Source organism: Canis lupus, chromosome 12 (genome assembly GCF_003254725.2).
Source record: "Canis lupus dingo isolate Sandy chromosome 12, ASM325472v2, whole genome shotgun sequence".
Classification (NCBI taxonomy): Eukaryota; Metazoa; Chordata; class Mammalia; order Carnivora; family Canidae; genus Canis; species Canis lupus.
In genome coordinates this window covers 50,139,935-50,148,984 of record NC_064254.1, presented here as the reverse complement: position 1 = coordinate 50,148,984, position 9,050 = coordinate 50,139,935, and the positions used below count along the sequence as shown (strand labels likewise).

General features: G+C 38.0%; 1 long non-coding RNA gene across 1 annotated transcript in view; it reads right to left on the bottom strand.

The window, feature by feature from the left end:
* Positions 1–1,633: 1,633 nt before the first annotated feature.
* LOC112658723 (uncharacterized) overlaps positions 1,634–9,050 on the bottom strand; it is a 64,959-nt gene continuing 57,542 nt past the window's right edge. Inside the window, exons 4-6 of the long non-coding RNA XR_003135918.3 lie at positions 8,599–8,740; positions 5,473–5,675; positions 1,634–1,797 (exon numbers count right to left, since the gene is read on the bottom strand). This is a non-coding gene — a long non-coding RNA (uncharacterized LOC112658723). The remainder of the gene's footprint in view (positions 1,798–5,472; positions 5,676–8,598; positions 8,741–9,050) is intronic.

Here is a 9,050-nt window from a genome sequence, read left to right as displayed (position 1 = left end):
TATAGCACACCTCAGTGTACACGAGGACAGAATGTCAAACCATAACTTATTGACAATTATTATTTAGTATTATTTTTAATATTTTATTTTATCATTTATTCATGCAAGACACAGAAAGAGAGAGCAGAGACACAGGCAGAGGGAGATGCAGGCTTCTCACAGGGAGCTCGATGCGGGACTCAATCCCCAGACTTGGGGGATCACGCCCTGAGCTAAAGGCAGACACTCAACTGCTGAGCCACCCAGGTGTCCCCTTAGTGAAAATTATTTTGCAGAGGATGAGGGTGTGGAAGGGAACAGAGGATTGAAATTAAAATAGATCTGGCTGCTCACTCTTATGGCTATACTAATCTTTTTAAATGCATTCAGCAAGTCTTAATGGCTACTCATGGAAAGAAAATACATCAAGATGGCAACCTGACACAAATCCTTATAACCCAAGCAATACACAGAAGCCTCTGAGAGGGTAAGTCCTATGGTCTCCACAACTTGGAGATGATGACCTGGGAATCTCATCCTCTGTCCCAGACCAATTGTCAAACCTTCCCTGAAGGCAGAGCTAACTTGGCCATATGTAGTTTCAGCCCTAATGATCATTTCTTCATTTCCATGTCATTTCTCTCCTTATAATATTGCTAATAGGAACAGGTGTCTTCGTAGTTGTACAAGACAGTGTCAGGCAGCTTTTGATTTATTTGGTTGACTCCAATTTATCTTATTCTTGTGATCTCCAAAATAGAAACATTTCTCTTTGGAATCTTGTCTTACTGAATAGTCTGTGCTCTTTAAAATCACTGTCTTTTATTTTTATGTACTAAACCTTATATATTTCTCTGCTCCAGTACAATAGATTTTCTTTCTCACAAATAGTACTCAACATTTTCCAACCTTTTACATATCTTTCTTGATATTTTATCTTTTTTTTTTTCTTTTAGAGACAGAGAGAGAAAGAGGTGGGTAGAGGCAGAGGTGGAAAGAGAGATTATTTATGATAGGCACAGAGAGAGAGAGAGAGAGAGAGGCAGAGATACAGGCAGAGGGAGAAGCAGGCTCCATGCACTGGGAGCCGGATGTGGGATTCGATCCCGGGTCTCCAGGATCCCGCCCTGGGCCAAAGGCAGGCGCCAAACCGCTGCGCCTTCCAGGGATCCGGAGAGAGAGAATCTTAAGCAGGGTCCATGTCCAGTGTGGAGCCCAACACGGGGCTCTATCTCACAAGTCTGAGATCATGACCTGAGCTGAAATCAAAAGTCAGACACTTAATCAACTGAGCCACCAGGGTACTCCTTAATATTTTATCTTTCACTTTTGTATTTTTACCATATTCTTCTATACTGATACTCCCCACTAGAGACTTACAAGAAATAAATTTGTTTCAAAATTCATTCTATTTTAGTCCAGTTTATGATTGTTAATTTGGTTTTCATCGAAGATTGACTATAAGATTTTAATAATTTGTACTGGTGTATAATATTGGTACACCCCCACACACACCCTGCTCGGGTTCCTTGGAATGGAGACATGGAATACCCTCCCAACCCTATAAAGAACTTCAACATTTATAATTTTTGTATCCATAACACGCTTATAAGTTTATCCTTGGTGATCATTTTAGTAGAAAAGTATCCATGTAAGTACTTGCCAGGGCAGAGATGGGCATCTTGGCATGGACCTGTCAAGTAGCATTCCAGAGCCTTTAAGAACTCCTCATGCTCCATCTGCTCAATGCTCAGTTGTAAAATACACTTGCATGATTTCTCATGTTAATGTTCCTTAAATGGGAAGGTCTTTTATTTGCTGGAACATCAAATACAATATTTATTTTTAAAACTTCTTATTAAAAAAAAAAAAAAAACTTCTTATTAAATCTTCATTGAAATTTACTATTAAAGGCATCTCAGGAAATATGATAGTGGAATTTATATTATTCCTTTAGAAACAGTGAGTTAATAGGACCATTCATGTATTGAAGCCTATCCTGGTGCATGACAATTAAATCATACCATCTGCATAAAAAAGAAACTTCTTTATGATATATAGTCATGCTTCCATATCATCCAAAATTTTAATAATTTATAAGTAACTTCAAAAAATAATAAAAGGGAGGTAGACTATAGCCTTGCTTTATGCCCCTGTGAATTATTCTCTAATGTATAGAAGATCATTCACATCTACACAGATTCTTAATATAATATTAAGACATTGGGTTTATACAAGCATTGGTAACTGTAGGTGCATCTCAAGTTCAACTACAGATATGTATCGTGACATTTAACTTTGTCCAGACTAAAGAGTCAGTGACAGAAGATTACCCTACAACCTGTTTGTTCTATAAATAGACTTGAAAAACCAAAAAAAATTGTTTTTAAGAAATTCTCATTAAATTTAGAAAGAAATGTCCCATAAAATATGTAGTTTAAGGGATGTAGAATAATGCCTTTTAAAAGACAAAAGAAATTTAAATCTGAACCACTCAAACAGGATCTTGCACATAGAATTTGACAATGGTAGGGATCCCTGGGTGGCGCAGTGGTTTAGCGCCTGCCTTTGGCCCAGGGCGCGATCCTGGAGACCCGGGATCGAGTCCCGCATCGGGCTCCCGGTGCATGGAGCCTGCTTCTCCCTCTGCCTGTGTCTCTGCCTCTCTCTCTCTCTCTCTGTGACTATCATAAATAAATAAAAATTAAAAAAAAAAAGAATTTGACAATGGAGTCCTTGAAAAGACTTTGAACAATTTTGATGACTGAAAAAAAAAATGTACCTTGTACTTTTTAAGCAGAGTCTTTCAATGCATATTTTTATGGTGGACATAATAGATGCATTGGTTACATTTTTAAATCATCAAAAAGTGCAAAGATAAAACTGCTTTTAAAATATGTCATTCTAGTTAAGGATCATGATAATGCATAATGCATATGTGGCTAATTCAAACTAAAACTCTTTGAATGGAGAATGAGACAGCACAACTGAAGCAAAATTTGAGTCAGTTTATATCTTATAGTATATGTGTTAGGGAAGAAATCACCATCACAAAACTAAATATAATAAAAATAAACATTTATCAAATATTTACCAAATATAAGGCACTATACTAAACATTTTATTCATTTTAGTTCATAAAAATCCCTACAACCCTTCCAAGTAGGTATTTTATTATTTCTACTTTATTTTTGTATTACTATTCCCATTTTATAGGTGATGAAACTAAAGTTCAAAAAGGGATAGTAAGTTCAAAAAGTAGCTTGTTCAGCAGATAAGTGACAGAACAGAGTTTCAAACCGAAGGGGTCAGATCCCAGGGCCTCTGTCTTGACCACTACACTATTGAGAACATTGGGCATTCTACTGGGCAAGCTTCCTATGTAAATCCCCCAAGTTAGGTCTCTCCACAATTCCAAGGGGATGGAAAACTCTTTCACCTTCAAGAATGGTCCTCCGATTTGCACACATAAGCTCTTTTATATTTGAGAAGGGAGGCTCCTATGTAACTAATCCTAGAACTAAAACTTTTTTCTCCTACTGGATTTAATTCCAAAGATATAATAACTACTGTGATTAAATATCTCAGTGGCTTCACATATTTCGATTTAGAATGTCATATGGCTACAGTCTTTAATTCTACTATAAGTGCCCTTCCCTTTCAGGTTAACTGCATGGCCAATTAAATACTCTGCACAAAGGCAAGGTGACTCTGGAGGGAAACATGCAATTATGTAGTTTCCAAGTAGTAATTATCTAAAATTAATTGCTGTTTTATGGGAGTTTTGATCATAACAAACAATATTTACAATTGCAATTCAATTCCAAGATATCTTCTTACTCTGCTTAAGCTATTTAGCTATCTGTTCAGTCATGTCTTCTCAGGTTTGGGAAACATATATGACTTATAGTACAGTTAAGTGAATGTTTTATTAACTCCAAAGGGAGCTATTCGAACAGTAAAAATATGCAATGGTGTGGAAAAAATAACATTGAAGAACCCAAGGGTACTTAAGAAAAAACACTGGCCTTCTAAGTGTCCGCTTGGGTTAACATTTCTGACTTTCATTAAAAAGTCTACTGTTGTTATTTGTATAACCTCATCAAGAAAATTAAAGTTTAATTTTCCATGCTTTTCTCCAATCCTCCATCCTCTGTCTGCCATCAAAAGATAAGGGATCTAAGATTCTGTCCCATTTAAACAATGAATCAACTCAGCCATTTTTCAAGTCTCTCAGGATACTGATTTGCCTGTGTTCCTTTTTTCCCACTAAAGTAGAAACTTTTGAAAGTGAAGGCTAGGGCTTATTATCAAAGATCCTTTGTAGTTATTAAGCACAAGAAATTTGTGTTTCTGATGCTTATCACATATTTAATAAGAAGATATAATTACTGCAAATGGTCCCCTGCTTGAAACCAGTGACCGTTCCTATCACATATTTTTTGAAAAAAACATTTGTGATGAAAACGCCACCCAAGGAGCATTTACAGAACATTCACTGGTGACAATGCACCAGGATAAGTGTATGATCAACTGATACTTGTCGGTTTCTGACATTCTTTGCTTTAAGAGGGACAGACAGCATTAACACTGACAGACATGAAAAGATATGGCTAAGCTTATGTTAAATTCCACTCTGAGCTCTGCACTCCTAGGCAATGATTATCTAGTTTCATATCCTAGAAAGAAAATGCATTCATTTAGCATGATCAGATTGGGTAAAATCTAATTGACAAAGTTTTCAGAGTTGATGTTTCACCAATGAAGCTGTGCAAGACCAGAATCTCTCCCCCCTCTCCCCGCCCCCAGATCTACAAAGGGTGACACTCATTCTGAAGCAGAGAGAAAGCTTTTACCATTATTCTTTGGGGGAAACAGGCTTTGGTTGATACCTACTCCTCCCTCAATTGTATCTGTCCTCACTTTCCCTCATGCAAGTCAGTTTTCTTCACTGCCAGTGCATTCCTGTTTATTCTCCCTAGCCTCAACCCCTACATTCTCTGGCCCCCTTCACCTACAGGATTTAAAGCGAAGGAGACCACACTCCCACTCAGAACCCCAGAGCAGGGAACTGAGAGAGCTGTCACAACCCAGCAGCAGTGAGACCACCAGACACCTTGGAATCTAAAGAATGAATGGAAATTCAGTTACATTTTTATGAGTCACTGCTTTTGACCATGAAATAAATATCTCCCAATGACATGAAAGAAATGGAGATCTGTATATATGTGAGTAAAGTTTCATGCATCATTGCTTCCATGGTGTCACTTTGGTGAAGGTTAAAGGGTTTATACATTAGTGGCTAGGTTAAGCCAATAGATATTTATAAGCAGGCATTTATACTTCACAATTATTGGAGAGAATGAATGGACAGGATAATGTAGAAAAATAACTATCAGCAATAACATATAATAAAATTGGCATTTACAGTAGCCTACAAAACAATAAAAAACTTATTAGGATGCCAAAGATTCTTCACGGAGCCTCCCATACCTCAAACTTTGCCGTGGAATTGCTTATTCGTTGAAGTGAAGGGAGTTGCTGAAGTCTTTGACCTCAGAAATGAAACTTGACGAGTAATTGATAGCACATATTCCACATGTCCGGAAATGTAATAATTAAGTGATTATACATCCTTGATTCTTGATAAAGATCCTTTCCAGCTGTTGGGCTAGTAGTACCTTGAGGATCTGTAACTAATTCCAGAATAATTAGTGTGTGGTCCCTGCATCATAAGTATTCTCCAGTCCTTAAGTTTCTAGGGAGAAAGGCTTAGCTGAACCAGTATCACCATCCTGATCTAATACAATCTCTTAGCATTCCCTTGTCATTGCACAGCACAAATCACTGTTTCTCCCAGACTGAGTTTTCTAAAACATCCTGAATTCAGACAAATCAGAAAATTCTCTAGAAAGATTTTTTTAAAGTTCTATCTGGGGGCTACTACAAATTTTCCAATGGAAAGAGATGATGCTTAAATAGATCAATTGATTGATTAACTGATTGATTGTTGTGGTTCTTGACTCTTCTTCGAGGTAAAGAGATTTCAGCTTTAATCATCTAATCTGGTCTTAGAAATCACTTTCAAAATAAGCTCAAGGAAATTATATTATGCTCAAAAAATTATGTTTTCCTCAAGCAAAATATCAATACTGTCATCCCATACAACTCCGATTTCCCAAATACTAGTAAAATTTTGCCAGTGCTTTGGGTTCTCCTGATCAACTCAAAGACAAAGTTCGATTTTTAAAAACAGCCCAAAATTATAAGTAAAATATTATACATTTCTCTGACATATTATTAATTATAAAAAGAGTAAAAGAAATTATAAAAAGAGTAAACATTTCTCTTTGTTTGATTTCTTTGAACAGCAGAACACAGAATCCAGAATTTTGCTTTTCACATTTTCCACCCGAAATGGCCTAATTGATATTCTGTATCTGGGCAGTACAATTTCATAAACCAACCCCCAAAGAGAGACATCTGCTCTTTTTCCTAAAATCTCAAGCAGGCAATCAACATCCACTTTAGAAGAACGACAGTATTAATAAATGAAACTACAAAACTGCATCATCCACTGGGAGCAATATATTGCCCTGCAAAGTTATTTTACAAATGAAGAACCAAAGGGCAGTCAGTCTCCAGTGCCAGAGGATGGTTCTGATGAGAGCCACATGGAAGAGAAATTCCCAGCCCAAATGGTTAGCAGAATTATCTGAGGGACAATAAAAATATATAAAATCCAAGTGCCTCTAGACTCACTGACTCAGATTCTCAAAAGGTTAGCCTAGGAATACATATTTTATAATAGCTGCTCAGTGATTCTGATGACCCACAAGTTAGGGAACCCATTGATCCAGGACAATGGTTCTCAAAGTGTGGTCCCCAAAGAGCAGCATCAACATTGGAATTGCAAATCACTGGGCCCCATCCTAGGCCTTCTGAACCAAAACACTGGGACTAGAGCCCAGCAAGCCACCTGAGCTTTAGTAAGGCCTCCAGGTGATGAGGATGCAGCTAAAGTTTAAGAACCATTGACATAGAGAATTTAAATTAAGTTTCAGAAAACAACAGCAACAACAACAACAAAAACAAAAACAAACAAACAAAAACCCAAAGGATTGGGGCATTTGGGTGGCTCAGTTGGTTAAACATCCCACTCTTGATTTCGGCTCAGGTCATGATCTCTGGGCCATGAGTTCTAGCCCTACATGGGGCTCCTCACTGGGCATGGAGCCTGCTTTTTTTTTTTTTTTTAATTTTTATTTATTTATGATAGTCACAGAGAGAGAGAGAGAGAGGCAGAGACATAGGCAGAGGGAGAAGCAGGCTCCATGCACCGGGAGCCCGACGTGGGATTCGATCCCGGGTCTCCAGGATCGCGCCCTGGGCCAAAGGCAGGCGCCAAACCGCTGCGCCACCCAGGGATCCCTGGAGCCTACTTTAAATCCTCTTTCCCCCTCTCCCTTAGCCTCCCCTGCCCCCCCAACCCCCACACCCCCCGATCAAGTGCACACAAGCACAATTCTCTTTCTCTAAAAACAAAACAAAACAAAACACAAAGGATTTCATCCTTAAGTGGTCCTTAAAACCTAAAACCAACTTATTTAACTTTCTAAGGATTCTGATCACTATCATTTTTGGAGGGAGCAGAGTGTAGACCAGTACTAAATATGACTGTGGGAAACAAAGGACACCTAAAGCCACATTGCCCATGCTTAGATTTCATGTCCCAAAATAAGCAAATTCTGCATGAAACAGAGAATATATCAAACATGACTAATTGGAGAACTTCTGTTTCCTGACATTTGCAGAGACATTTTAAAGAGCTTATAACAATATCTCCTGGGTTAAAGAAATGAACTTAACTGATTTATTATTTTATTTATGTAAGTTTTGCCCATTTAAACAGCAAAAACAAAATTCTTTTTTATGATGCTTGTGTATTTGTCCTTCTCTCCACTTCCTTCTGTTCCTGCAAGTATTGTATATCTATCTTCCTTCTTAAATACTACTTCATATCTTCCTCTTTGACCCTTGTAACTTTCAATATTTCCCTAAGAATCTGAAACTCTAGAGCAGTGTTTCTCAATAAATTTTCATTTTCACACCTCTTTTTAAACAGACATCTTTAAATAATTTTCCCTAGTCTCCCCATGATATACCACAGTTATACTGTATAGCTGTATATCTGTGGGGGGTTTTTTGTAAAGATTTATTTATTTATTCATGAGAGACAGAGAGAGAGAAAGGCAGAGACACAGGCAAAGGGAGAAGCAGGCTCCATGCAGGGAACCTGATGTGGGACTCGATCCCGGGTCTCCAGGATCATGCCCTGGGCCGAAGGCAGGCACTAAACCGTTGAGCCACCCAGGGATTCCATGTATGTCTGTGGTTTATATATAGAGGGAATAGTACTTTTTTTCACCCCTCCCAAGAACTAATTTACATCACCTTGGGGGTAATATTACCCTTGTTGAGAACACACCCTTTATGGTTTATAAGTATAATTTTTTTTCTGATACATTAGAGGTAAAAGATGTTATACCTATTTTTCAAAATCGAAAAAAATTTAAAAATCAAAATAATCAAGTCTTAGTCCTTTGGGGGCACACTCACATTAGAACCAATACAGTGCTGGAAAATTGCAGAGGGACCCTGGATTTCAGTCCATTATGTTTGTCACTGAGATGCTCTTGGTCCTGCCCTCTCTAAGGAACTTCAAGGGCCCAGAGCAAAGGTGTCTCTTCCTTCTTTCAACCTGTCAAACATGCAAACACAAAGCACTCACATTCCAACTATTTCTATTGAGTTGAGCTACTTTTCTGCTCTCTCAATCCTAGAAGTCACCTCACTATTAACCTGGCTCCTCCTTCACTGAAACTTACACTTTAAAAAAACAAAAGCCTTTTTTAAAAAAAAAAAAAATTTATTTCTTTATTCATGAGAGACACAGAGTGAGAGGAGGCAGAGACAGGCAGAGGGAGAAGCAGGCTCCCTTCAGAGAGCATATGAGGGACTTGATCACAGGACTCCTAGAATCAGGACCTGAGCCAAAGGCAGGTACTCCT